The 24909-nt window shown below is 37.6% G+C and overlaps 1 protein-coding gene and 1 long non-coding RNA gene across 8 annotated transcripts in view; one reads left to right on the forward strand and one right to left on the reverse strand.

The window, feature by feature from the left end:
* The window catches only part of LOC139073401 (uncharacterized), an 86755-nt gene extending 82206 nt beyond the window's left edge, over positions 1–4549 (reverse strand). The window contains exon 1 of the long non-coding RNA XR_011522096.1: positions 4474–4549. This is a non-coding gene — a long non-coding RNA (uncharacterized lncRNA). The remainder of the gene's footprint in view (positions 1–4473) is intronic.
* NKAIN2 (sodium/potassium transporting ATPase interacting 2) overlaps positions 1–24909 on the forward strand; it is a 928721-nt gene that overhangs the window by 842709 nt on the left and 61103 nt on the right. The window lies entirely within an intron of this gene.

Genomic DNA, 24909 nt, shown 5'->3' on the forward strand with positions numbered 1-24909 from the left:
GCTTCATTTTGTCTGAGACAAAGTGGCCTAGAGAGGCACTTAGTTAATGGCTGGTGCTTCCATTTGTGCACAGAAGTCAACTGCATTTCCTCTAGTCTTCCCTCAAAGGTTCCCATCCAAAATAACCAAAACTTGGTTATGCCTCTTTTTTCCTTTCCATCATCACATAATTATGATTGAAATGTGCAGTGTAAGTATTATAATAACTAAGGAAGGAAGAGTAATGGTAAGGAGCCAATAGTGAAGACAAGCTTAATTCATAGCCCACATAATCTACACCCAGAGAACTTATGTAGGTAAGTATTTATTCATTTTAACAAATATTTTTCTGAGTGCCTACTAAGTACCAGTCACTGTTTGAGGCCCAAAGAATACCTTAGAGAGTAGGACAGACAAAGACCCTACCCTCATGGAGCTCACTTTCAAATGAAGGAGATAGGAAATAAACATGGACATAATATAATGTCAGGTAACAACAGGTGCTATGAAGAAAAATAGAGCAATGTACAGAAACAAAAGGAAGATGGTGGGAGGGGCTATTCAGATGTGGAAGGGCAGGGAAGTCATCTCTGATGACATCTGAGCAAGGACCTGAATGAAGTGATGAAGTGAACCATGTTACTATCTATGGAAGAAAAGTTCCAAGCTAAGAAAGAGCAAGTCCTGAGATGGCCACGAGTTTGCCATTCTCAAGAAACTGCAAGATAGCCAGTGTCTGCGAAGAGGAATGAGTGAGAAGGAACATAGTAGAAGATAAAATTAGAGAAGAATCCAGATCAAGTGGGACAGTGAAGGCGGTGATTAAGACTTTGGATTTGATCTAATTATCTAATAGGAAGCTTTTTAAAGATTTTGAACCACAGTGCAAAGAATTGATTGTGGGAAGTCAAGAGTGGAATTCTACAGAGAGACCCGTTTGGATGCAATTAAAGTAATTTAGCTGAGAAAAGATGGTTTCTGAGACCAGGATGGTAGGGCAGAGGAGGTGGCAAAAAAGGCTCAGATTCTGGCTATATATTGAAATCTGCCCAAAACATGCACATGAAAAGGAGAGAAATCACAAATAACTTGTAAATGGGCGACAGTTGAATAGTGACGTCGTTTACTGAGACAGGAAAGATGTGAAGGAGTAGAGTCAGAAGAAGAAAAATCAGAATGCTCTGCTGAACGTCTCAAGTTAAATGTCTATGATACAACCAAGCAGAGGGGCTGAGCAGGCAGGTGACTATATTAAGCTGAGCTCAGTGGAAAGGTCAGTGCTGGAAATAGAAATTTGGAATTCATCAGTATTTGGATATTGTTTGGATCCATGAAATTGAATATTAAAAGATAATGACTCAAATTTTCTTCATTAAAGTTCATTTGAAATCAAAGTAGAAATTCTAGTTCTAGAATTTCTAGTCTAGAAACTGTTCCCTGATTTTACAAGACTTATAACTCAAGATTTTTAAGTATTGGAGATGAAGGCTGAAAATAATACCAGTGTGAATCACAAATACTGCTCCCCAGGCTCTGACTAATCCGCTATCAAAATACGCAGCCCCTCAGATAGAAATGCAATGTGTGCTTATCTCTGCCTAGAAACACTAAGTCAGGTGAGAATAGAAAATGAGGAGCTGAACTTCCACTGAACCTCAGGGCAAAAGCAGCTGAAGACGGCTATTGTTATTATTTACTGTGATTATGATTCTGTATTGTACCCTTACATTGCAATTTGTAAAAGCAAACTGCTTTATAATTGATTTTACTAATCCATCACAGTCTACTCTATTTATATGCCTTTCGGTCTTTTTTTATTGTTCTAATTCACATGTATTTTAACATGTAAGCCACTTTGATCCTCCTTAGAACACAAATCAAAACAACAATGTTTTATAATGAGCAAGTTGAGTCAGTTAATAGGTAAATGGTACAAGTTTAACTTTATCAGCAGACAGTAGAGGCCTTGGAGGATCATCTACTTGTCCTTTGATATCCAGCAAGCCAACAACAAGAGCAGAGGGTTCATATTCTGACAGGGTCAATGTCAAGGCTGGGATATTGCCCTCATTGACTCCTCACTTCTCATACCCCAAGCCATAGCTACCCTATAAAACGCAGCAAATGATGCCTTCTTTGGATTACATGTGTCTCTTGCTCTGATTTTATAGTTTACGTCGATTGTCTTAACCTGACTGCTATCACAAATGCAGTGTGTCTTCAGGAAACATCCTCGCCCTAGCAGTTTCCGCTGCAGATCTCCAGCAAGCACCTCTTCACCTGCTCCATTACACCCCCGCCCAGGACATCATCCCAGCCCCTGCCCGTGTGTGTCTGAGGTTCTGCTTCCTGGAAGGTGGTCAGATTTTAAAAGCACAGGGCTATTATTTTCAAAAAAGATAATGGGGGGCCCAGCTCTGTGGCTGAGTGGTTAAGTCCGCGTGCTCCACTTCGGCGGCCCAGGGTTTTGCTGGTTCAGATTCTGGGTGCAGACGTGGCACTGCTTATCAGGCCATGCTGAGGCGGCATCCCACATGCCACAACTAGAAGGACCCACAACCAAAATACACAACTATGTACTGAGGGCTTTAGGGAGAAGAAGGAAAAAAAAATAGAGGAAGATGGGCACAGATATCACCTCAGGGCTCATCTTCCCCAAAAAAAGAATTTAAAAGAAAAGATAATGGAGATTTTGTAACATAACATGATCAAAACAGTAAAATTATAATTCAAAAATTAATTCCTTCAGAATTCAGAAGTGTTAACTTGAGCCTAAGAGTAGAGATCCTGTCAGTCTTGTTCACCGCTTCATACTCAACATCTGGCATTAGGCCCTGCGCATTGTAGACCATCAATAAATAGACACCTAGACACCGTGGCATCTTGCAGGCAGGGTATAGTGGTTGAAAGTACATACTGTGGTGTCAGAGCCACTGGGACAAACCATCCGTCTGCCCCTTACTAGCCATGTGACCTTAGCAAATTACCTAACCTCTCTATACTTCAATATCGTGGTCTGTGAAAACAGATAGTACCTGCGCCAGATTTTTGCTAGATTCAGTATATCACCACACAAATAAAACTTAAAATGTTGTGAGACCTCAATGTGTTTTAGATATTGATGGTGAATTATTTATGAATTGAGAATGTTATGTATGTGATGAGTTAAAATCACTGCCTCCACATTTATTCCATCTTTCAAAATGGTGCACCCGAGCTAAGATTTAGGCAGCTGCTTCTGCTGTCTATCCTGTTTCTCCCATTCCATGAATTCCGTGTCCCTTAGAGGCAGTGTTGAAATTAGAGGTTTTGTTGGTAAATTCACTGCCCCTCCAACCCAAAGAAGGGGATATTATCTGTTACCATCACAGTCCGCTATTTAGCTCAGGCTTCAAGGTTCTCAGACATTCAAGTTTGCCAGAGGAAATCAGAGTCAGGAGACTCACTAAATTCATTGACGTAAACCACAGCTGGAAGAGTTTGCTGTAAAACCAAAGGTAATTTATTAATTTATAAAAATGTTAATAATGATGAATTTATTAATTTATAATGAAAACTAAAACTACACAGAAGACAAGATAATTGTGATCAGCTGTTGTTTTTTTTTAAAGATGTTTAGCTTGTTTTTTTTTGAAGGTATGCTTTTTGGTGAGGAAGATTGGCCCTGAGCTAAAATCTGTTGCCAATTTTCCTCTTTTTTTTCTCCCCAAAGCCCCAGTGCATAGTTGTACATCCTAGTTGTAAGTCCTTCTAGTTCTTCTATGTGGGACACCACCACAGCATGGCTTGATGAGCAGTGTGTAGGTCTGTGCCCAGGATCTGAACTGGCAAATCCCGGGATGCCAAAGTGGAGTGTGCAAACTTAGCCAATCACTTAACCTTGGGGCCAGCCCCCAATTAGCTGGTTTTATTAGAAAAATCTACATTAAAGAGCAGGTTATAGCAAGAAAAATTCTTGTTTCCTTTTTTTTCTGTTTTCTTTGAGGATGAGCTTAGAAACAGAGTATAATGGTTACTTTGATTAGTGGCTGATGGAATTAAAACAAGGTAGCCCTAGGGCTGGCCCCATGGTGCAGTGGTTAAGTTCTGCTCCTCTTCAGCAGCCCAGGTTTGTGGGTTCAAATCCCAGGCATGCACCTACACCACTCATCAGTGACCATGCTGTGGCAGCCACCCACATACAAACTAGAGGAAGATCGACAACAGATGTTAGCTCAGGATGAATCTTCTTCACCAAAAACAAAAACAAATAATACCAGGGTAGTCTAAACACCCCTTGCTACTGTAGGGATAAACTAGAATAACATTTTTAGTTCCACTGCACACACATTCCCCTGGCTTATGTACTTATGTACTGAAGGAACACAGACAAATCCTTACTCTCTGTCCTTTTATTATTTTTTTTATTTGGTGGGAGAGGGGTGGATCTGGATTACAAGAAGACCTCTGAGTCACTTATGATAGTGATTATGTATAACTTTTCTGGTTACTCACATTGTAGTGCCTCCTTCATATTTCATCCAAATGACTTGATTGAACTTGTGACTTCCCAAATTTCCTCTGCTACTCTGTTAAAAAAAACAAAAAAACAAAATTAGTAGGCCTGCATCTATTTATTTTTTCTGTTTTCTCTCAAACTTTGGGGGTGGGGAGAGGCCTCACTTTATACTCATGTAGTGACCATCAGACATTTCCAGAAAGTTTATAACTTATAAATTAATTCCAAACCACTTTAAAAGCAAGTAACATTACATCTATTTTATTTGTGCCTTTGGGGTCACATAGGGGCCCCATCAATTGATGAATGATGGTGTAAATCCTTTCTACCAGGATAAAAATTGTCATGATTGTGGAATACACAGATTTTAGCAGAGATGTTTTCCGACACATCTTTCTATCAGCACTTCTTATCAGCACTAAAGAGATAGATGCTATCCATTTAGAAACATAAAACTAAAATGTTTTCCAAGAAACGTCCTTAAGATGGTCAAGTTCAAACAGGGAAGATGTCATCCTTGGCTACATGTTAACTCCATTTTCCAGTAAAGGGCAAATGTCACACAATTAACAAAGATTCCATCAGCCCATAAAATGCCTGGCTTGAGCGCCAACCACTTTCAAATTGCTGGCGATCTTTGGATTCTCTTCTGATTTTTTTCCCATTTAATTTCCTTCAGACACCTCATACTGTAGCAGAGAAGATAAATTAGTCTAATGCAGGATACTGTAAAATGTTCAATTACTGCAAAAGATATGGCCAGTTCCCAAAGGAAGGAATTTAATCGAAACTAGATCAAACTGGGAAAGTGAATGACAGAATATGCAAATATTCTCACATACTTAAAGTTAAAAATGATCTTACAAAAAGGCTTAAAAAATGAATATATCAGAGAAGATGTACAAACACTTTGAGGCATTCAATTTGTCCATCTCCTGATGGTATTTTAACATTTAATATGACAGAATTTCTGAAATTTAAATTTAAAGATGAATCTAATATTTAGGATATTTCCCATTAGTGGAAATTTTATGGGTATCAGAATTTTCCTGAAATCTCCTTATATTTTGAAATATGAATCTGTAATAATATTTAAATTGTCTTTATTTTTCAAAACAAAAATTGTTATGGAATAAAAACATGATAACATCACAAATTTTCAAATTTCTGTACACGTCCTTTCTTTTAAATATTATTTTTAAAACTGTTTTCTGAGATCTGTGACAAAATATCAAATTTAGTACAATCATAGATACTGAAATAAGAAAAACATTCATGTCTCCAAAAAGGTATGAATGGTACCGTTATTTCTCAATTGTATTTCTGTATATTCTTAATCTAGACATTGCTGTGTTCCGAAGATCAGACAAATCATTAGTGCACAAATCGTATAAAATTGCCCACTTATCAAAATAATAATAACAAATATGTCATTAAGTTGTTCATTAATCTTGAGACATTGTATGGCATTAACGGAAAATAAAAGTTAAGAGTTATTAACTGAATGCCAATCTCAAGATTGAACAGTATGGGGATGTTTTCAGTTCCGGGAATCAAAGAGAATTAAAATGAAAAGTAAAAACAAGATATTGACTTGCCAGTTACTTCTTGTCAGAATGGTTTACCAGTTGTCTTGTAGAACTTTCAGTAGCTGTCTAGCAATTTGGGTAGAAGCCCTACCTTAGATCTCAGCTGTACGGAAAAGCGGTGTTGTGTGGCAAGAAGCGCTAGGTTTTGGCGTGACTGTTGCTCTTCAGTGACAGGTCTGCCTCTTAGCTGTATGATCTCAGCAAGTTACTTACCTGTCATAGAGCCTGTGGTAAGAGCTGAAATTCAAAACCGTGACCCTGAGTCATAAGACAAATTAAAACGTTCTAATACTCTCTTTATGAAGTTGGGAGAAAAGAGAATTATCCTTAATAGGTAAAGAACATTTATAAATCACTGAGAAAGAATTACATGATCAAAAACAAGCAAAATAGACAAAGGAAAAAACAGACTAGTTTTAAAAAAAGTACAAGGAGCTAAAAGCCTTCCCTTCACTAGTGACCAAAGATATTTATACTTATTGGACCACGCTGACAAAGAGTATTGTTCAGTTATTAAAAACAGGCTAGAGAGTTTTTTGATGACTGTGAAAAAAGTTTTGACAGATTAACGTTGAGTGAAAGAGGAGGATACCAAACTATGCAATTAAATCTCAATTTTAGAGGAAAAGTTTATATCTATACCTACACACAGTAAGAAATCATTCAGGATGCTTAGCTCCAAATTGTGGAATTATGCAGGATTTTCATTTATTTTTATACCTTTTGTAGGTCCCAAGTTTTCTACAAGGAGTATGTACCACTTTTATAAGCACACAAAGAAAATTTTCAAGGCCAAGAAATAGGAAAACTTCTAGACTTGGTTCTACCGTTAATAAGTAAGTGACCTAGGAGAAGTCACTTAATCTCATTGAGTCTCAGCTTTCTTATCCATAAAAGGAGCAAATTGAACTATGTCACCTCCTAAGGTCACTTTCACTCTATAATCCTATGAATTTATAATGTATTACTAACCACGTGATACCCAAAGAAAACAAAGACTAGTTGAAGTATTAGTAGCAACAAGAGTTATCACATATGCTTTAAGCATATGCGTTAAGGCGATTATAGCAAACCACGATTCACTGGCCATTTCTCTCTATTCATAATAATATGAAATTTCCAAAACAATTTCAAAGACGGTATTCAATATTTTTAATAATAGCCCCGTAAGATTTGTAGACAACACCACCCAAGGTGGAGAGATGCTGCATAAGGTCTGAGCTGGGGGAACACACGTGCCCTGATCCCTGACTTCCATCTGCCCTTTCTCACTTCTAACAATCCCGTCAGGTTGTGGCTTGCAGTTTTTTGTGTGTGCCATTTTCCTTACCAGTTAATCAGAAAACACTGTTTTTCTATGATTTGGGGATTCTTCCAGTAATGACTTTGCAGCCATAATTAAGAAATATGTTAAGCCCTCTGTCAATTAACTTAACTGATGTGAAAACCTGACTGGTCCAGAGAGCAACGGATTTCCCCAGCTGCACCTTATCAGAGAATAGCTTAGTGTGAAGGAGAGAAGTTATGCTGAAGCCAGGGGTGTGAAAGTGCCAGGAAGATTAGCACAAGCTCCTAGTACAGAAGGCGAAGAGGAAAACATGCTCAGCTAGTGTGTGGGTGTTGCTTAAACAGGAATTACTTGAAAATCTTTAATTGATGGGATGAATAGTTGCATAAATTTTTGCTATATGAAAGCTTCTCCAAAGAACTGGGCCAACAGGACGAATAAAGGAGAGAGAGCCCCTACGCTAACAGAGAAGAAGTGTTGCTTCTGCAAAATTTTCCATAACGTGACCTCGTGAAAATATGTAAAATGCAGGCCAAAGCAAAAGCTGAGACAGGACAGCCCTGACCTCCCTTCTTTCCCTCTATTTCCACCCAGTCTTGATACCTATTTTAAATGCTAGACCAGTGCTTCTCAAACTCTCTGTGGGTTTTTTATTTTCTCAATCAATCCCAATGGATGTTTTTATAAAGCATAGGAAAAATAAATTACTACAAAAATTAAATTTAAAAAAACATAAAAATAAGCCCATTTTTGTTATTAGATTCAGCAGACATGAAATCACTCTGTCAATTTGCTATCAAGTTTCTTAACGTTTAGCTCTGCACGTTGCCATCGCAGACCAATAACACACAACATCCAGACAGGCACTTTTGAATAGCACTGTGATCAACAGTTACCACAAAAGAACTTCTCTCTGCTTTTTCTACTCTGTAGCTGTTTGTTTATAGTTCTATACACCCCCCCCCCCCCACCTTAGACTAGGAGTTCTGTAAAGGGAGAGCCAACACCTGACACTCAGAGGTCCTCAGCAGGTATTTATTGAATGAATGAGTGGATGGATGCATGAATGAATGAAGCACAAAGGGACGTAAGCATTTCCGCGTTTAAGGCCTCTGAGCACCTGTCTAACGCCTGGACCAGCTCCCATGCTCTCCTCACTTCCTTTAAGAGATTCCAGAATAAAGCATAGACTTGGCCTCTTGGTTCCTGTTGTTTGGAGATCATAAAAACTCTGGGGTCCTGTACCTTTATTTTCCCCCATTTGGTTTACTGCACCTCTGTGAAAATGCTTCTTAAATCTTTTCCTGGAGCCATTTGTTGCTTTCCTCAGCTCTGACATTAAGTATACAAGTGTATTAATTTTCTATTACTTCTGTAACAAGTTATCGTAAACTTGACGGTTTAAAACAACAAAAATTTATTATCTCACAACTTCTCTGGGTCAGAAGTCCAACACGGTCTGACTGAGCTGAACTCATAGTGTCAGCAGGGCTGCATTCTTCTCTCGAGGCTCTGGGGGAGAATCCGTGTCTTTGCTCATTCAGGTTGCTGGAAGTATCCAGTTCTTTGAGGTTGTATGACTGAGGGCCCCCTTCCCTGGCTGTCAGCGGACGGCTCCTCCCGGCTTCTAAATGCCACCAGTTCCCTTGGCGTGTGGTCTCCTTCCCTCATCTTCAAATCCAGCAGAGGTGGATGCTGTCCTTCTCATGCTGCATCTCTCTGACCCTCACTGGGAAAGGCTTTTACGGACTCATGTGCTTAAACTGGGCCCACCTGGATAATACAGGTTACTTAACTCCCCATCTCAAGATCTGCAACTTTAATCATATCTGCAAAGTTCCTTTAGGCATGTAATGTAGCATTCACAGGCTCCAGGCAATATGAGGTGACATCTTTAGGGATCTAACTCTGCCTAACATAACAAGAAGTCCATGAATTTATGCTGGGTAAAAAAGAATATTAAAAATATGTTATTAAATTTCATCCTTGGATAAGGTGCTAATCTTATATGAGGACTTCCAGTAAGGTTCTAAGAGCTTTTAGCGTGGGGTCTATGCTGTGTTTGTACACCTGGTCTATTGAATTCTTCCCCAAATGTTCTCCCAGTTCCAATGCAACCTCCAGATAGCAGCCATAGTTAACTCACACCCTAGACCTCTGCCTAAAATTATTTATTATAGATCCAAATTCCACACTATAAACTCCAATTTATTTCGTCCGTCAAATCTGATTCTTCACAATTTTGGCCCATTTCTTACTCAATAGCCCCATTTCTTACAATTTCCTACTCATCACCTACAACGTACCAAAATATTGCAAAATTCTGTGTCTTTTGATGCTTCCCTTTGCTCATGCTCTTCTTTCTGTTTGGACGGAACTTCCTCTGCCCTTCTCTGTGAGGACGTGTGGTATAACCAAAATAGCATGAGCTTGGAAGCCACTTTGATTTGCATTTGAACTACTCACTCTACTACTTACCAGACCTGAAGCCGCTGAAAGCCTCCTTTGCCTGGGGAATAAATGGGATTATTAAAACCTACTTCCCAGGGATGTTTTGAGGCTTGGAAACAATGTACATAAAAGCATATAACACAATATCTGTAATATTTAGGCCTTGACTAAATGTTAGTTCTTGTTTTCCCCCAAAAAACCTCATTTTTACTGCAGATCTCAGCTCACTGCCTCTTCTGTCAAGTTGTCCTCAGATATACTCCTCAGATATAGTTAAGCTTCAGCGTTTGCTCTTCCATGAGCATGTGTAGTTAGTACTATCATATTTTAGTGGTAATGTCTACACCTATCTGTGCCCTCTAGTACATTTTGAACTTCTTGAGTGCAAGAATGTCTCATTTGTCATTTGACCACTGCCCCCAGCAAAAGGTACAAATTAGTCACTTCATAAAAGTTTTGGATGGATCGAAAGAAGGATGGATGAATGGATGGATGGATGCATGAATGAATATAGAACCTAGCACAGTAACTAATACGAAGTACATATTTAATAAATATATGCTGAATTGAAATTAAATATACCTATCTTGTAAGTACACCACTCTGACTATGTGTTATTTTATCTTTCTATCTCTTTGGCTGTCTTGCTTACCAAATGTCAATGTCTGTCTCTTTGTATTTTTATCCCTGTAACCATAGTAAATTTCTAGAAGCCTGTGTCTTTCATTTCTTTGTTACCTTCATTCAAACAAGGCTCTGTGTTCTATACATGGTGGGTGTTCAGTGCAGTTTGACAGAGTGATCAAAAAAGATGCTATGATTTAAAAGAGAACACAGCTAATATTTAGGATTTCTAGATAGGCAGGAGCTGATTCTTAGAAAGCCAGATGAGTACACAGGAAAGCGTCAAGAGCTCACCTAAACATAATAAATATTTGGAGAGTTCGTAGCATCAAAGCTACCCGTGTTTGCTAATTGGCCTTAGCCAAAGGAAAAGTAAACTTTCTACGACACAAGATAGTTTTACAACTTGGTGGAAGATGCCCAGGAAGGTAAGCTCCTATCCTCCCACAGAAACTAGGAGATAGGGGTACTACTTCTTTGATGATTTTATTTCAAAGAGATGGCTCCCCAGGACCTTGAGAAAGACATTCCTGAGTTGTCAAACTGGCAAGAAGCTTTTAAAAAGATTTACATCCTAAAGGGGCAGAGAAAGAATTTACAAATACAAATTTTGTGAAGTAAGTGCCCTAAGGAAAGGGAGGTCAGAGTCTGGAAGAAGTGTATCTAAACTTTAGTCAAGCTGAGGGGAATGTTAAGGCCCTCTTGGTGAGCAGAAACCTAAATGTTTATTTCTGGATCAGGGGGGATGAGTTAGAAATGTCCCTTGAAAAACAGGATAGGCATGGGTGAGTAAATTCCTTAATGGAATCTACCCATCATGGTGCACCTCAGTAGGTCCGTTGACAAGCAAATTGATCCAAGCAAGCCCTTGGCTGAGCTGGTGTAGGTATATGCCCAAATCCTTAGGTGTAAAGAAATACTGGGGTTAAAAAATAGAGTTTTAAATCTGATTTCATATGAACATATATGCAGAAGTGTCTATATATCAGAAAATGTTATTGCTTCAGAAAATATATACCTTTGCTTTTCGACTCCCATTTTCAACTAAAAGGCAGTGGAGGTCATAGTCTCACTAGATGGTCCATGTCCTCACTTCCTTTCTGTTCTTCCAGTTACAGAAGCGAGTGATATAGAAGGGAAAGCTCAGATACTGCTCTTGAGAGAGCATTGCAATTAACCTCAGGCATCTTCCAGAAGAATTTTCAAATCCTAATATTTTAAGGTTTTTTTCTTTGCTCTTCACATTTAGTCAAAGTTCTTGAGTCTACAATTTCCTGAAACATACCCCAGGCATTAAGTAAAAAGTGGGAAGTACGGGGAGAAAAGTTATTTGCTTCTCTTCTTCCCAGTGTATCTTCTTTTATTTTCCTCTGGTTTTCTTTTATTTTTCTCTCCATTCATACTCCCATCTGCTCCTTGTTATTTCTTCCATTCTGAACGTGATCAAACTTTCTGGTTATCAAATGATATATTGGTACGTGTGTGTGTGTGCATTCATGCCCGTATGTTTGGAAAGTGTGAGGGTTTATAATAACCAACTAATTTTATATAGGGAAACAATCCCACGATTACCTGTCTGCTACTTAATGACCACTTGGCAGAGCTTGACTAGAGCTCTGGTTAGGTCAGCAGAGCTCATACACACCTTCCTATGCTCATTATACAATGACAGATTAAACAAAAGACTATATGTCTAAGCACGTATTCTATAAAGGGAGAAATGAATTCTGCTTATGAAATGAATAAATTCTTTTTATGAAATAAATGCTATTAATGAAATTATACTTGTGAAATGAATTCTGACATATATGCTAAGAATATTTCAAGTATCTCATAGACTACACATCAACAAAATGAACACGAAAATATCTAAATTTTGGATTACTCTTCCCTCTTTTTCTTGCTGTCTTTGCTCTTAATGCTAATGTTCAGGCATAATTTTTTTTAACCAGTTCTCAGTGAAGAGGTCAGGTGAGGTTAGGGTCTTTACAGTAAGTCACACTCTATCAGTGTGAAATTTTGTCGCATTCGTCATTTCTCAGTTAATTAAGCTGGATATCTCCTTAGAGATCTTTCTCATGTGAAATTGGAAACTGGCTTCATGTTAGCGATTGTACTAAAATGGGCTTTAAAATGTAAAAGTCTCTAATCCTCTTTTAGAAGGGCAAGTGTTTTATGTCACCTTGTCTGTAGAGCAAAATCTCTTTCCGAATGAAGCGTGTGGCTTTGCTAAATAGCACACTCTGATTATAAATCAACCAGTACAATAACAGTACTGCAGACACAACCTCCTAAAATAATCTCTTTAGCATAAAATTGTATTCAGCAAGATGAAAATCCTAACAAGAATGTGATTTCTGTCAGTTTAGTTTTTCATTCATGCCATTTACACTAAGATATTTTTTACACTCCTATTACCAATTCAACCTGGAGAAAAATGGCTTATTATATGATCAGGGTTCATATGCACGGACCACAATGGATATAAAGTATATGAGGATTTATACCAAGAGTCAAAATGCCTAGAGATTATAGGGCATTCAAAGAAAAGAAGTAAAAGTGATTAGAAGCCCACAATTGGCTCATGAACACAGAATCAAGGAACCAAGGTGCACAGCCAGGCTGCATGATGCCAGGAAGGAATGAGGAATCTCTGCAGAGTGTAACTTCAGAGAGAAGCTGATATTGTTTATTGTTGCCCCAGGGAGGTGTAATTGGGGTTAATGGGATGAAATTAAGCAAAGAAAAATTCAGGATATATATCAGGAAACACTTCTTAACAATGAGATCTTTTATAATATTGTCCCAATGGAAGAATTAGAAGGCCTTTTGTTTGAGTCATTCAAACTTCAAGTAGGAAAATATATGGAAAAATAGGCTGTAAAAGACAATCTCATACCAGTCCTCATGGGATGAATTACATAGCACACTCAGATCTTTCTCAGCTCTAATTTCCACGACTCTTTCAGTAAGTTCCTCAAAGGCTCAATTTTCAAAACGCTTGTTCAATTGCTTCTACTATGCACCTGCATCAGTAGCAGGTTCCAATTAATTGAGCTTGCAGTGTGCACTGCAACTATTGAGAGTTTTGCCCGAGAACCTTGGGAACCAGAAGTCATTTGGGATGAGCTCAGTCGGTATTTATGGTGGTAAATGTAGTTAATACAAAATTCAGTATAATAAACAGTTCTGAAGAATGCTAACAGCAAACTGGTCTAATTGCTACACTGAATTCCTTGTCTCATTTGATTTCTCGTCACATCCTTTAATTCATTACACTAGAATTTAATCAGAATCTCCTATCTGCTGGTCACCAAGTAATTGCTGGAAATAAAAAATGAAAATACTAAATAAGGTCTGATTTTCTATCCTCTTTGAAATGCTTTCTGGCTAAAGATTATGTATTTTCTTTCATTTCATGCTCTGATACCTAAACCAATGTCTGGCACATATATATATATTTATTGAATGAATTAACTGATGGATGAATGTCCATGCTAGAGACTAACACATTCAGTAGGTTGCCTTAGTTTCCATAAGCTCACTTTGTGCCTTTGCTTCAAGGTACTCATTACAAAAGATATATTTTTAAATAAAATAAGTAGATAAATACGCAAACAAGCAAAAGAAGTGATGGTTTCGATGTGTTACCCAAGCTCTTCCACCTTGTTGTATTCCAGAGTTTCTGGATAGAAAGCCTAAATTAACTAAAAGCCAGGGCTGATTTCCTGGGGCCCCTTCCTCATTCTTAAGTGCGAGAGTGAGGCCATAGTGTGAGGAAAGAGTCCTTCCTCTGCTTTCAACGCTAGACTTTCTAAAAGCACTGGAGTAAACTCATTGGTGTTTTCTTTGGAAAAGGGGGAAAGATTCTTATCTAGGACTTTCCCTACTCTCCCTCTATGACCAACCTCTGCAAATACCCAAACTCAAGAGTGCTATCCCTCTATACCAGTGGATACTAAAAGAATATTTAAATGGAGAAAAGGCAACTTACAGTAAAGAAAATCAAGAAATAAAGTGGTGGAATTTGCAGTAGATCAGAGAAGTGGCCGTAATTAAACCATAAGCTCTGGAATTTTCAGACTCTTGAAAGTTTTTCTTTCCTTTTCTTTATCTTTGTTTCCTTTCATGTCATTGGTCTTCCTTCATGTTATATACTATAGAAGCATTTCATTTATTTTTATTTCTTTGATATTTGGTTGGAAACGTTTAAATGTTTTAAAAATATTTGCTTATTTTTTAGTATTTATATTGTTCTCACATAGTTTTCAATATTTTTCTACATATGTTCGAAAATAAATTATTTGCTTCATTTTTGTTTTTCCTACCTTGCATTCATGTTTTGTATAAAATCAGTGTGAAGAAAATTTTAGAGACATTGTTAGAACTCTATGTATTTATTTGTCATTTTTTTTCTATTCCTTCTACCTTCCTCCTTTTTATTGGCAAAGAACAACTCTGTTGCTAACAAATTGGAATTTTATATCAGAGGTCATTTCATCCCTTACTAGCTTTAAAATATGTATTTGAAACATCATTTATTTATCTGACCTCTGATGCTATCTTCCTTTCATTTTCCACATTTGTTTTTCCTGCATCTTCTTTTGTTAGAGTATAGATTTGTTTGGCCATTTAGGGACCTCATTTGCCTTGCTATTATTTTGCACACCTCAACCTTCCTGTCACAATCATATATTGATTCATATTGTTATGTACTAGGATCCGTGTTCTCATTTTTTTCCCAAATTTCCAAGATGCATGTACCTTGTGAAGGATTCACAAGATACCTTTTACATTTTATTCAAGTAAACATGATCAGAAATGAAACCAGATACATCCACTTGTAAATTGTAGTTCATCAGAGACAAGAGTAAGTATGACAGTGATAGGATGTTTCATCTAAGTTTAGACCAACCTGTATACTGATGTATGTCTGTAGAATTAAAACAGGCTTCTCTAGGATACATGTTACATTTTCCAAAGCAGTAAAGCATGACAGGCTATAGTCATTAAAAGATAATGGTTCCCATGGAAGTAGAGCATCCTGGGGCATACAAGTTTGTGTTGGGTTATCCAGAAATGAGCTACTCTAATGAGGAGTGACTTGTTATCTTGGAAATATAAAATATGCCAGCACACTAAATTAAATAGAGCCAAATAGTCTTAAACAGCATGGGCTCAAATTGAAATGTTAAAGAAAAGTCACTGTTATTGAAGTTTAGCATAAAATAATCCACACTTCAATATAAGTGTCAATACCATATTTATTGAGTTTTGAACAAATAAAGTATTGTTGCTTTATGAGATTCTCTTTATTAAGGGAAGATAGAATAATATAAAAGAGAGCAAAGTGTGAATACCTACAGTCTCTGAATTTCTTTTTATGGTTGTAAGCATTCCAGTTCCGTAAGTAAATTGGCAAATGAACAGTAGGGTGCTATATCCCCAAATTTCATTTATTGTGTTGTGAGTGCATTATCCAAGGCTTACATTTTTTTAGCGTTTTGAAAGAAGACTCAGGTTCAAACTCTAGTTCTAACTGCCAACTATCCAAATGGCTGTCAACAATTCCACCCAGCACCTGCCCCCTTTCCGCCATTGCACAATGGCCTCCCCTCTAATTTTCCTTGTTACCAACAAAGGCATTCCAGAAGCTGCACCTTGATAAGACCCCAGTATCTACCTCACCCCCATGGCAGAGGCTCACTGCTTAATCTCTCTGTTCTCTGCACCGTCCAATGTGCCAGAAAATTCTGCTTAAATTACAGCTCAGATTGTCTTATTTTTCTCTCTTTTCAAAAACGTTCAATGGCTCCCCATTTCTGTTGAATTAACTACAAATGTCTCAACCCAGAACTCCAAGCCTTATACAATATGGCTCCAACCTATCTCCTCAGCATATCACTTTCAACTCTCTCACTCAAACTCTGTATTCCAGCAAATTGAGCAGTTTGTATTATATCACATTTTCCAGTATTTTTCTCTGCTCCAGGGCATTATTTTTATTTGGCTCTGTCAGGAGCCTATCCTTCAACAAGAGTTTAAATACTACCTCTGTAAAAGCAAGTTTTCTAATTTTTCAATCATATATTCCTTTCTTAACATACCGATCATTTTTTCTTCTTGTATTGTACTTTGTGTCCTGGTTGTTTTCTATTTGCCATGTCCCTGGTGTCCGCACTTCTGCTCTGGGGGAGTAGATATAGCATCTAACTCTAGAGTACATCTCCCACAGTAACCAGGACAGTGCCAGGCAAACAGTGGCTGATCATCTGTTTATTTGTGTATTCAACAAAGACTTGTCAAATAGTCAATATGTGCCAAGCACAATGCTACTGACATTACAATAGAATTTCAGAAGTTAAGTCCAAAAAAATTCTTCAATCTCATATTATAACATAGTTTGGATAAAAAATTTGTATACCACCAAGTCCTAGCAAGAATCCACAAAATTATTTTAATTTAATAAATGTTAACTAATGAATCTAGACTATAAATATATAAAGTGTTAATTTAACATTTAGTCTTTCAAGTGATCTATGCCTGGAATGCTTATCCTTCTTGCAGAAATTCCCTTAATTCTCTCCTCACTTCTTTCAGGTCTTTGCCCACATGACACTTTCTTAACGAGGTCTGCTCCAGCCATCCTAGTTAATATTGCAACACACACACGCGCGCGCCCTATTTCCCTTTCCTGCTCTATTTTCCTCCTTAGCACTTACCACTATCCAACATACAAATATTTTGCTTACTTATGTTTTTATTGTCTATTTCCCCCACCAGAATGTAAATTCCACGAGAACAGTTACATCCAAAGAGTATATTTACACAAACAGAGCACCATAGTAAATGTAATATAGTACTTATTGAAAAGGAAATTTACAAGCAGAGAAGTGACAGAATAAACATGATCCCATGCGCCCTCATTAGCCCACAGAGAGGCAAGCTTAGGCAAACCTGGACTGAATGCACAAACTAAAAAGGAACATTACCCTTGAGCTATTTTACATAATCTCAGGAGATGCGGAGGGAACAGGGAACACCTAGTTGACTGTTAACAATGAGAGCTCCTGATCAGAGAATGGCCTTGTTAGAAATAGGCAGCTTCCATTAAGCTAGATTCCTATTACTCTCTCTAAAAGGAAGAGCCTTCGGGACCATCCCAATTGGACTTTCTCAGTCCACCCTCGGGTCTGTGGGAGTTCAGTGTATATAAGTCTATTAATCAACTGTGACTGACACTAAATTACTCTGTTTTGTGGGAGTTGCGTGTTAATAAGTTTCCCCTGCAGCTGAGTCAGGTAAAGAATGATATATCCAATATTACAATGAGTTCGTATAAGAGCCAATGCTTGGGACAATCTTAGAAAGGTGTTTGAGGCTATCTGTCCACATTTGCAATAGAAATGAGTTGTTCAAACCACACCACCCCCCCAAATCTTCATTCACTTCCTAATATTCTATGAGTTTACAGCCTATCAAATGGGGGCTGTCAACAAACCTTGGGAATGAACCAGAATTTTTCTCCACTTTCTTCACTGTTGCATCCAAGTACGTAGGATGGCTCCTGCCACATGGTAGGCACTCAATAAATGTTTATTGTGTGAATGAATAAACGAAAGATTGCCAATCGATGAAACGTCTTGCCCTCAGTTGTTTCTCTCATGTCTGTATCATCAGTAAAGATACAAGAGTTGTGTACTTTAATATAAGAGTTTATTGCTGATTTAATCATTTATATATTTTGCAGCCATGAGAATGAGCTGATAATAATAATAAAATTCCTTATAATAATCACCTTTCAAAATCCCTTTTTAAAATTATAGTATGAAATATCTTGCTATCACTTTATTGATTTGTTGTTGCAGATTCAGAATAAATAGTTATTACACATGATGAGCTGGCTACGTGCTTCTCTTTTGCTTCATACGCTTGGCCCTACCTGACCTTATGTGACCCTATTTATAGATGACATCATGCTTTCACACTGAGGTTCTTCTTAACTTCTTGCTATTTCTAAGGTACTCTGCCACTAGTGGAAAGATGCCATTCATCTGTTTTCTAATAATCTTTTCTGACCCTCATCAACAGGCTTTCACTCATCAGCTCTCAAGGATGTCTTTTCTTCCTATTGCATAATATTACGTATTTTTGCACAACAAAGCCTTTCTTTCTCTCTTATGTCAAATAGTCCCTTAATTCTCCTTTAAATTACCTTCTGAGAAATATTTTTTCAAACATGTTAGCACTTTCTTACTTTGTTTTCTTTAATTGGCACTCTCTAACATGACTTCTCTTTTCATTATAGCATTTCTATTTATAAGTGCAATATAATTTATCAAACTAGTATGTTGCAACATACATCTTTGTGATGATAACCACACAATGTCTATTAGCAATCTGAATGAGAAAAAAGGGAGTTAGAATTTTATATTAATAATCAATTCTGTAGTATTTTTATTATAAATCCATTTGACTAAGGCATCTTGAATTCTGGAGAAACAGAAATGGGAAGGATGTCTTCAAAATGTGCAGATACACACTTTATCTGACTTCAGGGTCATTCAGCTCTTCTCTCTCTCTCTCTCACTCTCCCTCCTCCTCTCTGCCTTCTCTCTATTTTTGTCTTTAGAAAGAATCAACAGGTATTCAATGTTTAAGCGTTTATAGCTTGTATTAGTTTACTAGGACTGCAATAACAAAATACTATAGACTAGGTAGCTTAAACAACAGAAATGTGTTTTCTCACAGTTCTGGATTCTAGAAATCCAAGATCAAGGTGCCAGCAGGCCTCTTTTCTCCTGAGGTCTCTCTCCTTGGCTGGCAGATTATGGCCCTCTCACTTGTCCTCACATCATCTTTCTTCTGTGCACTTACACCTCTGGTGTCTCTTTCTGTGCCCAAACTTCCTCTTCTTATAAAGACACCAGTTAGATTGGATTAGGGCCTGCCCTAAGGGCCTCATTTTAACATAATCACCTATTTAAAGGTCTTCTCTCCAAATCTGATCGCATTCTGAGGTACCGGGAGTAGGACCTCAACATATGAATTTTGAAAGGACACAATTCAGCTCATAACAGCTCATTTTAGAGAACAATACAATCACAGAAGTATATAATTCAATGTATGTTATGATAAATATGGTGAATAATACGTATGGCACGTTCTTGTCTTGATTGGTTAGATGTTTGGTTGTCATTTCTTATTGGAAAGTAGTGGGATATGAGTTAGACCACAGGAGGATACAATTTGGCTTAAAGGATAGGACTACACAGTAGAATGGGAGAAGAGATGAAGGGAATAAATTGCACACATCCCCAATGACAGGAAAGCGTAGGATAAAGAATAGAGAATTGGTCTGTCTGGAACGTTGAATATTGGAGAGCGGTGATTTGCAAGAGCAGGAGCAGGGGTGCCCCTTGGGTAGGAAGAAGTGTAGAGGGATAAAGACTGGAAAAGCTGGCTAGGGCTTCACTCTCTTGCTGAGGAATTTGGATTTTACTCTGCCAGTAACAGGAAAGTATTAAGGTCAAAGTACTCTTGCTGGTTCTGTTATTTACATGTATCATTCATATTTTGAAACTCTGTATTAATGAAATCTAAATCATAAAACATTTGGCTCCCCCCAAATGTTTGAACATTTCCTATTTCATAATAGCACCCCAAACTCAGTTGAAATTTTCCTATTCTAATCCTTAAGAGCCCAAACCAATGATTTACTTTAGTCACATGATCGCCTTTCACAAATTTTAACACCCTTGGGTCCCTTCTATCAGTGTTTCCTAAACTATGGCCTTTAGTTCCCTAGGCATCCATGGAGTTATTCTCAGGAGTTGAAGAAAATAATTTTTCTTTAGCTTATAGATTCTTAATGTGGAGTTCTTAAAGACAGAAGAGAAAATAATTACATATTTTATTTTCACTAATTTCTAACTGAAAGATGACATTTCTTTCTAAAATGAATGTTGATGACAAAATAGGCAGATAACTTGATAGGGCATTACAATTACTGTGAAAACCTTGGATATTTTTTGTGCTCATCACTAATTCAAAACTATAGAAGTTGTCAAACCTGATGCTAGGTCTTATTATTTATTGAGTTAATAAAAATGCACTTATATTAAATATTATGATTTTTTAAATATTTTGATTATTATAATTCTGTATAGTTGGGTTTCTCTGTAAGCCTTTAAGTTTAATTTTTATGCTTTTAAAAACATTATTGGGAGGATAGTTTCGTAAGATACACCAGAATGCCAAAGGTGTCTATGGGATAAAAATGATTAAGAACCGATGCTTTAGAAGGAGTCTATATATTAATCAGGTATTGGGAGAGGGAGAGACCTTCCTTGTATTATTGCTCCTCCTTGCTGTAAGAAACCTGTATTGAGGTTTTTGCTTTGACTACTAAACCATGTATTTCTGTATTTATCAGACTTCTTTGAGTCGATCCCTCTGAGCCTTCCTAGACAGCTTCTTATCACTTGAAAGTTGACTGTAAATGGATTCTTTTATTTAGTTTACCCTGGAGTCAGAACAGGCAGGAAGAAATCAGGTTGAGAGGAGTAAAGCACACTAAGGAAAATTCCATCAATTAAATGTTAATGCAAAGAAACACTTTATTTATTCTCTTGGTTTTTATTACTTTGAAGTGAAATTCAGCATATTGAATGAACTTATCACAAGGTTGCCTGAACGCTTGCAACTCTGTGGCACATCTTTTCACTGAGTTCCACTAGGGATAAAATGTAAATATATAGCTTCCACTTAACCGGCCTCCAGATAATATTTTTAAAGGTAATGAAATAATGTCTGAGCTCCTCAGATGGAAGCTGCTATGTAAGTACAAACTACAATCATTATTACTTTCGCAAATAGTTGGATGTTCGGATCTCACCGAAACATTTGACATTCTTTTCAAATTACTGGAACATAGGAAAATGCAATCAAAGCGTGTTGCAGTGGAAATGCCTGCTCCTCTTCCTTTGCGTGAGAAGTCATAAAGTCTCAGTGAGGAGTTTGCTAAAATTCCAACGGCTCTATCAAATGAGCCCTTGACTAGTGTGTCCAACACTATTCAAAGCCTTCCTTAGTGATTTCACTGCATTGACAGAGAGACCTCAACAATCAAGAAGGAAATGTGTGTTTTGCTGTTTCTTGGCTCACTTTAGTGCCTGGTTTTATCAAGCTGCTGCACAGCACTTCTGGGCTGAAAGACGCCTGTGTGACTTGGATACCATTTCACAGAGTCACACTGGATCCTCTTATGTCTTGCCAATTAAATTATCTTCTCCAGCCTTTATTCCTGCCAAAGAGGTTCGGGCTGAGATTAGGTCACACTCCTCTTAAGCTCTTCTTTGAAATCGTGTGGAAGGCCTCATGGAGAATATGAGCGTGCACAAGCATTAATGCCTGGTCTTGCCAGCCTCTGCCGTAGATAACTGAATTTCTTTGCATAAGTTCCTCCCTTTGTGTACTATTACCTGAATCTCTAAAAACTGAGGAGTCCTCTTTAATCTTATTAAATTAAATTATAGCACTACCAAAAACATGTTAAAGGTGAGATTCCCGTATCACTGTGCCAGCTGAATTTCAGATCAGGCATACAGGAGCTGAACGGAGGCTCTTAAATTGGTCCTCTTAGGGGGCTCTGAGGACCAATAATTGATTCTATCTTGTGTTTGTATAAAATGGTCTCTATCCTGCTACACATCTAAATTAAAATTAAATTTTTGTGAGCCATCTAAATATTTGCTATTTGGCATGTTTTGCATCCTGCACTCTGCCTCAACATTTCTTTCCCCACCAGAATGTTTCATAGGACACAACTAAGATAATGGGCCTTTATTTTAAAGAAAACGTTAGGTATAATAACCGAGCTTTTGGTGGGTTCCGTATTATCACCAAGTTACTAGCTTTCCATGAAACGCCAGCTGCACCCTCAGCCTCTACGCTCGCAGGAGACTGCGTGCAGGGCCTTCTCTAAAACACTTGTTTAAAGTGCCTCTTCAGACGGTTGAGGTTGTCAAGATGAATTTTACTTTTGTTGCCCCATTGAGAGGAAGAGGACCTAAGGTTGCCTTGTAAGAGTGGGCACAAGGACAAGATGCCCTGGTTGTGTGGTGCTCAGTTCCACTCACACACACACCAACTTCTGAGGCCTCCTCGTTCTCAGCCACTTGTCCCTCCCACACATGCTCTCCTCTGCCTACCAACAGAATCATAGTCTCGTATTGGGTAAGGGCCGACGTTCCTTTCTGTTTCTGCTGAAACGTTCATTCGGACACTTAGTGCTCCAGTCCCCCACCCCTGAGGTGATTTCACACTTAGAGAACGTTGCCCATATTGCAGAGACTGTAAAAGTACAGGCAGCCCTTGCTTCATGTTTGCTGACGCAGTTTCTGACGTAGTAAAATATTAACATGCAGGAAGATAGGCTCTAGACTATATGCTTTTCCAACTAACTCTCTTGATTAAGTGTTCTCAATCCAAAGATTGAGATTTTAACAGATTTAACAGAAGGAAGAGTTTAAAATTTTTAGGCAAAGGAATGGAAAACAGAGACGATTGAGAAGCCTTCCTCATCTTTGAGTATTTTCCTCTGAGGCGCCTTTTTTGTGAAGTACAGGACACACTTTGTATTCCACGTGTCTCAAACTGTGCCTCATGCCAACTTCCTGTGTTACTTCAGGTTTAATGAGGGAGAAGAAGGAAAAGAAGCAACACTGTTCCCTTTCCTGTTTTTTGACAATGCTGTTCTAAAACACTACTCAATGTAACATAGATTTTGCTTTGCGATTCCATATGGTCTTATCCACCCAAGAAGTACTCATAGCAAGAAGGCAATGGAATGTGCTCTTGCTTTCATGGTTAAGGACAATGTCACATTCAAACTCCACATGAATATTCTGTTTGTTGTACTTGTAAATATTGGAGGAAGGGTATGTAAGATGTCAAGTGCTCAAAGATGCTTCCTTCTTCCCCGTGCTCGTCCTCCCTCTCTCTCTCACTCACTCATACACCACTTGTAGAAGATTCTGCAATGCTTTTCTTCTCACCCGGTTCTTCTCAAGTGCCATCTTTCTGCCATGTGCTCCCTTTCCTTCCTCCTCCATCTTTTCTCTCTATTCTGCCATTCTAGCCAACTAGACAGCTTCACACAGTTTCTCTTTATATAGGTTCCAAGAGTTCATCTGCTAATTTTAATTATGCCAGGTAAAAATGTTATATGAACCCTTAGCTGTGTTCAGATATGTAAAAAGTAGATGGCCAATTGCTGATATAATTAAGTACTGATATCCTCCTATAGACTTAAAATAGCATTTTAAATTCACATTCTTATATTTAAGGCTTTTAAAAAAATTCCTAACTAGTCCTTGCTTCCCCTTTCAACCTCAGCTCCCACCACACTTCAGGAAGAAGTGCTAACTCCACTGATTTTTTTTCTGGTGTCAAATAATGCCAGAATTTTTCCTACCTTGGGGCCTTTACACTTGCTTGGCCCTATACCTAGAAAGCTCTGTCACCAGATCTTCCCATGGCTGGTTTTTGTTGCCAGTTAGGTCTCAGTTCAAATGCTACCTTCTCGGAAAAGACTTCAGTGACACCCAACCCAAATCTAATTCTTCCCACACATACAGTCAACCTTTATCACACTGGCCCCTTGTATTTTCTCATAATATTTATCACTATCTGAAATATTGCGTCTATTTATATTTATTCTTTTAATTAGGGTATAATTTAGATAAAATAGAATGGACATATTTTGTGCACTCTTTCTAATTAATCTTTGTTAGCCCACCACCAGAGGCAACTGCTGTTCTTATTTCTGTCAGTATAACTTCATTTGCCAATGCTAACACCTTGATAGAAATGCAATCATACCATACGTATTCTTCCACATTTGCCTTCTCTCGCTCAGCGTAGTTGCGTTAGTCTTGGTACGTTGCTCTTGTGTTTTTCAAGGAATTTTTTCCTTTTTATCTAAGTTGTCAAATTTATTAGCATAATGTTCTTTTATTAGTCTTTCAATAAATACAGGGACTGTAGTGATGTTTCCTGTATCATTTGTAATACTGGCAATATTTTTCTTTGATTTTCTTTCTTGATACATTTTTCTGGAGGTGTGTCAAATTTATTAATAATTATTTCATTAATCTTTCCAGCCAACATTTGGCTTAATGGATATTGTCCATTTTTTTGCTGTTTTCCAGTTCACTAATTGTCATTCTTATCTATACTACTTCTTTTCTTCTATTTTCTTTGGGTTTTTGTCTTTTTTGAAAAATTTTTAGTGAAAACCTAGATTATTGATTTTAAACCTCTCTTCTTTGAAAGCTAGAAAAGTAACTTTAATCGCAACTCTAGCTGCATCTCATAAATTTTATCATTTTGTGATTTCATTGACATTAATTTTAAAATATTTGCTGGTTTACCTTGTGATTTTTCTCGACCCATGGGCTATTTTGAAGTGTGGTGTT

The sequence above is a fragment of the Equus przewalskii genome, chromosome 9 (assembly GCF_037783145.1).
Source record: "Equus przewalskii isolate Varuska chromosome 9, EquPr2, whole genome shotgun sequence".
NCBI classification, from domain to species: domain Eukaryota; kingdom Metazoa; phylum Chordata; class Mammalia; order Perissodactyla; family Equidae; genus Equus; species Equus przewalskii.